Here is a 6,593-nt window from a genome sequence, read left to right as displayed (position 1 = left end):
AATTATTATTTCTAGAGTAGTGATAATATTAGCATCAATTCTATCAAAAAAACATTAGCGGATCGAGAAAAATGTTCACCTTTTGAATGTGGATTTGATCCAAAATCTTCATCACGTCTTCCTTTTTCTTTACGAATTTTTTTAATCACAATTATTTTTTTAATTTTTGATGTATAAATTGCTTTAATTTTACCAATAATTTTAATTATCAAAATTTCAAATATCTTTATATGAACAACTACTTCAATTACTTTTTTTATTATATTAATTATTGGACTATATCATGAATGAAATCAAGGAATATTAAGTTGATCAAATTAGGGTTGTAGTTAATTATAACATTTGATTTGCATTCAAAAAGTATTTAAATTTCAATCTACCTTAACTAATTGAATATGAAGCGATTTATTGCAATTAGTTTCGACCTAATTTTATGTAATTTAATACCCTTATTTTCAATTAATATTAATCTATAAATTGAAGCCAAAAATAGGCTTATCACTGTTAATGATAGTATTGAGATTTATACTCCAATTAAGGAAGTATGATGTTCAAGAAAAAGCTGCTAACTTTTATCTTTTAATGGTTAAATTCCATTTATACTTCTATTTATATAGTATAATAAAATCATTACATTTTCATTGTAAAATTAAAAAAAAATTTTTTTATAAATTACAAAAATTAATTCACTACATTCAAGAATTATCTAATTATCCTAACATCTTCAATGTTATGCTCTAAATTTAAGCTACTTGAATAAAATAATAAAAAAAAATCTAAATAAAAAAGTAATTCATTAAATAAATAATAAAAAATACATTTTTATATTATTATTATGAAAAAAAAAATTTCAATTATAAAATTTAATAAATCTATTGTATATATTTTGACCACCTCAAAATTCTGATCTACCTTGAACAAATGACTTATAGACTACTCTTCCTAAATTCAATGGAAAATTAATAATTCCATAAGTAGAAATATAAGGTATAAATCATATAAAACCAAAAAAAAATAACTCATTAAATAATTATTTAATGATTTATTTAAATGAAATAAAGAAACATGAGAAATTAAATAACCTATAAATCCTCCAATAATACAAACAAATAAAGTTAATAATATTTTATATATAGGTAAACAAATTATATAGGGGGTAGGAAAAATTAATCATCTAAGAACTCTCCAACCCAATAATTCTTATAATTAATAAACCTCTTATTCCACGAAGTATAATTCTACCCTCATCTCTTAATATATTTAAAGAAACACAATTTAATTCTCCTGTTATTGAATAATAAATTAATCGAAAAGAATAACAAACTGTTAATCCAGTAGAAAACAAAATATAATAAAAAGAGAAAAAATCTCTATAACTTAACAAAACAATTTCTAAAATTATATCTTTAGAATAAAATCCAGCCAAAAAAGGTATTCCACATAAAGCTAAATTAGCAACATTAAAACAAGAAGTAGTTAAAGGTATATAAATTCCCAATCCACCTATTAAACGAATATCTTGTGAATTTTGTATATTATGAATAATAACCCCTGCACATATAAATAATAATGATTTAAATAATGCATGAGTTAAAAGATGAAAATAAGCTAATTTATAAAATCTTATTGATAAAATTCTTATTATTAATCCTAACTGTCTTAATGTAGAAAGGGCAATAATTTCTTTTAAATCAAATTCAAATATAGCTATAAATATAGTTAACCCAGATAATAATAATAATAACTGACCTAATAAAATATTAAAACGAATAAATAAATAAACACCAGCAGTTACAAGAGTTGAAGAATGAACTAAAGCAGAAACAGGAGTTGGAGCAGCCATAAAAGCAAAAAGGAATTTGAGCTCTTTTTGTTATAGCAGCTAATATTATTAATCCTCCAATTACTTCTATTTCAATTATATTTTTCATTGATTCTAAATAAAAAATATAATTTCACCTTCCATAATTTAATATTCAAGCAATTGCAAGTAAAAAAGCAACATCACCAATACGATTTGATAGGGCAGGTAATATTCCAGCATTATAAGATTTAACATTTTGAAAAATAAATAAATAAACAATAAGAAACTAATCCTAATCCATCTCAACCTAATAAAATTCTAATTATATTTGGACTAAACTAAAAATAAATAAATTAATTCTAATTCTAAATAAAATTAAAAATCTAATTCTACAAATTGATAAAAATAAAAAATTGAAAAATATAATAAATCATAATTAAATATAAAATTATTTAAAAGATAAAAATTCAATGTTATTAAATTATTATATAAATAAAAAATACCAACTAATATAGGTAAAGAAACCAATAAAGTATAAAATAATAAATATACACCAGCTTGTAAACGTTCAGGTTGATATCCTCACCCTAAAATTAAAAATAAAGCAGGAATTAATCTTCTTTCAAAAAATAAATAAAATATAAATAAATTCATACTAGCAAATCTTAAAATTAAAAATAATAATAAAATTAAAATATTAAATAAAAATAAATTCCTATAATTATCAAATTTATTAACAGATTCACTAGCAGTAATTATAAGAGTACAAATTCAAAATCTTAATAAAATTAATCCATAAGAAATTGTATCAAATCCTAAAAAATAAGAAATATTTACAAAATAATTAGTACAAAATTTATTATAATAAATAAAAATGTAGCCAAAAATATTAAATTTTGAACCATTCAAAATTAACTATTAATAAAACAAATTGGACGAGTAAAAATAATTATAAAAATTAATTTTAACATTGTAAAATATTGAATGATTTTAAAATAATCATTTCCATGAGTACGAATTATTGAAACAAGAATTGAAAGACCCAATGCACCTTCACAAACTCTAAAAGTTAAAAATATTATACTAAAAAATCTTCTAAAATGTATTAAATTTAAATAAATAAGTAACAAAAATAAATAAATTTAATACAATATATTCTAATCTTAAAAGTATTGATAATAAATGCTTTCGATAAGAAACAAATATGAAAATTCCAATTAAAAATAAAAACTAGGTAATACTCAATAAAATATTAACATTAGTTTTAATAGTTTAATAAAAACATTGGTCTTGTAAATCAAAAATAAGATTTAATCTTTTAAAACTTCAAGAGGAAAGTATTCTACTTTATCATAAATCCCCAAAATTCATATTTTTTATAAACTACCTCCTGATATTATACAATTAATTTTATACAGATCAACTTTAATTTCAAGATTTATTTTTATACAAATAAATCATCCTTTAGCTATAGGTCGAATACTATTAATCCAAACTTTACAAATTTGTTTAATAACAGGATTAATAGCTAAAAGATTCTGATTTTCTTATATTTTATTTTTAATTTTTCTTGGAGGAATATTAGTTTTATTTATTTATGTTACATCCCTAGCTTCAAATGAAATATTTTCATTTTCAATAAAATTAACAACTATTTGTATAATAATTTTTATTTTTATTTTATTTTTAATTTTAAGATTAATATTAGATAAATCATTACTTTCAACCTTTCTAGAAAATAATGAAATAACATTTATAAATAATATTAACTTATTTAAAGAAGAAATAATAATAATAATAATAATAATAATATCCCAACGGTTTTTACCCTCCAATCCCGCCCATCCACACGAGGGGCGCAGTCCGCATGACGTACGGAACCAATATTTTAAATTTTTGTGCCTAGTCACGATAGGCAGGAGTTTGTTAAGTGTCGAGATCTAAAACTGTTCAGCTACAGAACTAAATTCATCAGCTGATTTTATGTATTCATGTCAATAATTCACTTATTGAGAGAGGAGAGTATCGCTTTCTTAATGCTGAAAAGCGGATCTGATATATCAAACGTGCTGGAATGAGAGTTAAAATCCTGGCATAAGCAACGGAGTGGGTCGTGCAATTCAAAATTGGTTTTACAAGCTTTCAGAAATATGGGACAAAAGTGTCTTGATACGCGTGAGGGAACATTAGAGCTTACATCAGCCAGAAGAGACGGACTTGAAATTGAGCCTGTCAGTAATTTAACCATAAAAATTATACCAAGCATTTCCCTGCGACTGGCAAGTGTAGGAAGGTTAATAAGTTTTAAGCGACTCGTATAAGGTGGAAGACTATATTGAGAATCCCATCGGAAATTTCTTAAAGCAAAAATTAGGAATTGTTTTTGAATTGATTCTATCTTGTCTGAATAAATTTGATACCTTGGATTCCAAACCACCGAGCCGTATTCCATAATCGGCCTAACTAAGGTTGTTAACAGGGTTTTAGTGATATAAGGGTCACTAAATTCTTTTGACCATCGTTTCACAAATGCAAGTACACCTTTAGCCTTGTTGACTGTCACATTAATGTGAAGATTAAAATTAAGCTTGGGATCCATTGTGATACCAAGGTCCACAAAATTGTATACCTGTTCCAGGTTATGGTTACCTATTATATAAGAAACTGGCAGAACAGCTCTTTGCGAGAAGCACATTACTTTACATTTCTTAAGATTTAGAGGCATACGATTTACTTTACACCAGTAAGCCATGCTGTTTAAGTCTGATTGTAGCGAAGACCTTTCTTCAATTGAAACGTACGATTTATAAAGTTTTACATCATCTGCATACATTAAAATTTTGGAGAATTTTATATCTGTAGAAATATCGTTTATAAAAAGCAAGAACAGAATCGGGCCTAGGTGGCTACCCTGAGGGACTCCTGAAGTAACATCAATGACGTCAGAGATAGTATTTTTAAACAATACCCTTTGTGATCTATCATAGAGGTATGAAGAGATCCAACGTAGAAAATTAGGTGGAAGACCAAGAAGATCAAGTTTATAGATGAGCAACGAGTGGCAAACTTTGTCAAATGCTTTACTGAAATCAGTATATATAACATCAACAGTTTTGCTCTCACTAAATGCTTTTGAGATATAGGATGTTAATTCAAGTAAATTTGTAGAAGTTGATTTGCCCTTGCAAAATCCATGTTGACTGTATGAAATGCTTGAAGTGATAGAATGCGTCAACCGATTTGTTATAATTGCTTCAAATAATTTAGGAATTGCAGAAAGCTTAGCTATGCCCGGTAGTTCTCCACTGAAGACCTGCTACCGCTTTTATGTAAGGGGGTTATGAACGATTCCTTCCAAACAGTTGGAAAAACGCCCTCTTTAAGAGACAAATTAAATAAGGCTGTTAACGGCTCATAGAGATAATCAGCACAATTTCTAAGAAAACAAGTGGGGATCTGGTCAGGACCATAACTAAAAGACTGCTTTAAGGACTTCAGGTAAACTAAAACATCATCGGGAGATATTATAGGGTTATGTATTGAGTTAATTGGACTTAGTTTAAAAGGATTGTCAAAGTATGCTTGGGAGTTAGTGGAATAATTGGATTTAAAAAACTGAGCGAACATGTTAGAAATTGTTTGATTATCACCAGAGACGGTATTTTGATACTTCATGGCGGAAGGAAACCCACGTACATTTCGCTTGGAGTTTACGAAATCATAAAATGATTTGGGGTTATATATTATACGTCGATTGATTTTACACAAGTAATCTTTATAACACTTTTTGTTTAATTCAAAGAACTTGTGACGCAAAAGTGAGTATTTTACATAGTATGAGTGTAAGCCGGTTTTTTTGTGTAATCTAAAATAACGTGACTTTCTGTTTTTCAAGTTTCTCAGTTCTTTAGTAAACCATAACTGTGTTTGTTCTTCAGGAACACACATGCGTTTAGGCACATACTTTTCAAATAATCTATGTACAGTACAATTAAAATGTGCAACGCTTTGCTCAACTTTTTCTTTGTATATAGGCCACGACAATTTAGACAGTTCTTTATTCAGTTTTTTCAAGTTGGCTTTCGAAAAATCAAAGCGAATATTTGGTTCGTATGTTTGGACATCGCAATTTTGACCATCGTTTATAATTTCGTAAGATATCTCAATAGCAGGGTGGTAGACATCTTCGGGCAAAACTAGTGGGTCACATTTATTTCCAGACGACTTAGATGCATCATTAACATAAACAAGATCTAATACTTTGCCAAACTTATTGCGAAGTACATTAACTTGATTCAGGCAGAGTTCAGCCATCTCCTCTAAAAATACGTTGTTGCACGCGCTAGACGAGAAAGGTACAATATCATTGTCAATGATGTTCCATGATACATTTGGTAAATTAAAGTCACCCAACACAATCAATGAATCAGAGGGTTTAATCATTGAATTAATTGATTTCAGTAAAGATACATGTTGTGAATACACTGATAAGTCAGATCGGGAAGGAATATAGCATAGAGCTAAGTAAGTAAACCCCCTTCCAACCTGAACACGAATGCATTTGAATTCTGCAGATTCAATGTGTGGAAGACTAACTTCTTCAGATGGTATTGAAGAGTCTACGGCAAAGAGTACGCCACCGCCGACTCTGTCCTCCCGATCTTTTCTGTAGATATGATAATTATTTGAAAGAATCTCTGAATTAAAAGTGTGAGGTTTGAGCCAAGTTTCAGTCAAAGAAATTATATTATAATTGCATTCAAGGCCATTAAGATATAAATTCGTTAAT

General features: G+C 27.1%; 1 pseudogene; it reads right to left on the bottom strand.

Moving 5' to 3' along the window:
- Nucleotides 1-11: 11 nt before the first annotated feature.
- LOC118745080 overlaps nt 12-6,593 on the bottom strand; it is a 16,787-nt pseudogene continuing 10,205 nt past the window's right edge.

This window comes from Rhagoletis pomonella, unplaced genomic scaffold, assembly GCF_013731165.1.
Source record: "Rhagoletis pomonella isolate Grant_MI unplaced genomic scaffold, Rhpom_1.0 Rhpom_scaffold_00008, whole genome shotgun sequence".
Lineage (NCBI taxonomy): Eukaryota > Metazoa > Arthropoda > Insecta > Diptera > Tephritidae > Rhagoletis > Rhagoletis pomonella.
The sequence above is the reverse complement of the archived record's forward strand: the minus strand, read 5'-3'. Positions and strand labels throughout refer to the sequence as shown.